Here is a 1,658-nt window from a genome sequence, read left to right on the forward strand (position 1 = left end):
AGAGCCTTGGACAGAGGTGAGGAGGTAGATGTGGGTGCAGGTTTTGCAATATCTGCAGTGACAGGGAAATTTATATTTCCATCCCCACCCCTATCCACTTTTCACAAAGACTGTTTCCTCCACGACTACCTAGTCAAGTCCAGGCCCTCCAATGACCCACCCTCCCCTCACGGCACCTTCCCCTGCCACCACAGGAATTGCAAAACCTGCACCCACATCTTCCTTCTTACATCCTTTCAAGGCTCCAATGATCCTTCCACATCCACCAAATGTGCATGTGCACTTCCACACATGTCATTTATTGCATCTGTTGCTCGCGATGCAGTCTCCTCTGCATTGGGGCCAACAGACACATTCTCGGAGAGCGCTTCATAGAACATTTCCAGGGCACCCGCAACATTCAACTCCAATGCCCCATGACCAAAAACATCAATTACCAACCCCCCACCCCCCCGACTCTCCCAAGGACATGCAGTTCCTGGGTCTCCTGCACCGCCGTTCCCTCACCACCAGACGCCAGATCTTCCACCTCGGGACCCTCAACCCCAGGGCATCAACGTGGTCTTCACCAGTATCCTCATCTCCCCACGGCCACATTATACGAGTTCCAACTTTCTAACTTGGCACCATCCTACTGACCTTTCCCACCTGTCTATCTTCCTTTCCACTTAACCGCTCCACCCTCTTCTTCGACCTATCACATTTAACCCCATCTCTATCCACCTCTTGCACTCTCAGTTAAATTCTTTCCAGACTCAGTCCACCCATTTATCTCTCCACCCTCGATGCTCCCAGCTTTATTCCCGATGAAGGGCGTTTGCCCGAAACGTTATTTTTTTCTGCAACTCGGATGCTGCCTGATGTGCTGTGCTTCTTCAGCACCACTCTAATCTTAATTCTGATTTCCAGCACTGGCAGTACGGACTTCAGTCCATCTGATTCCCCTCTCCATTGATCTTGAATAGGCCGTTGCTAAAGTTCCAGCATCATTTCCCTGCTCTTATATATTCCCACCTGCTGTCAAGAACAGAAAGTATCTCCAACCCATCGAGACCACTTGATCCCTTGTCCAATCACCTTCAAACATTCGTGAATGCCTACTCCAATTTCTCTTTTGTTACTGTTAACAGTCACACTTTTATCATTGTTCCTCCCCAAATTCATTATCACCCACTTCACTGGATTGAATTCCTTTCAGCAGATTTTCTTGCCAATTGTTTCCAATCTCCCTGCAGTCTATGGCTTTCTTCCTCATGGTTAACTACATGACTAGTTGTTACCGGATTTGCAAACTACTAAATGATGGCCACGACAAATAATTAAAAATCGTTGACCTATATGAGAAAACAATAGAACTCATAGAAGCCATAGCTCATAAGCTTGCAGAGGACAGCAGAATTGGAGACTGTAAAGAAGGTGATCTAAGATTCCAGAAGGATCTTAATCTATTCCGTCTTTGGGCTGAAAAATGTCAGATGAAATTTAATCTGGATAAATGGAAGGTATTACATTTTGCTACATCAAATAAGAGTAGGGCTTATACAATTAATGATCGGGCGTTGCATCGCGTTGTGGAACACGGAGGCCAGGGATGCTAGTACATAATTCATTTTAGTTTGCTTCATATATAGACAGAATGGTTAAAAAAAATGTCATCT

Source organism: Chiloscyllium punctatum, unplaced genomic scaffold (assembly GCF_047496795.1).
Source record: "Chiloscyllium punctatum isolate Juve2018m unplaced genomic scaffold, sChiPun1.3 scaffold_124, whole genome shotgun sequence".
Lineage (NCBI taxonomy): Eukaryota > Metazoa > Chordata > Chondrichthyes > Orectolobiformes > Hemiscylliidae > Chiloscyllium > Chiloscyllium punctatum.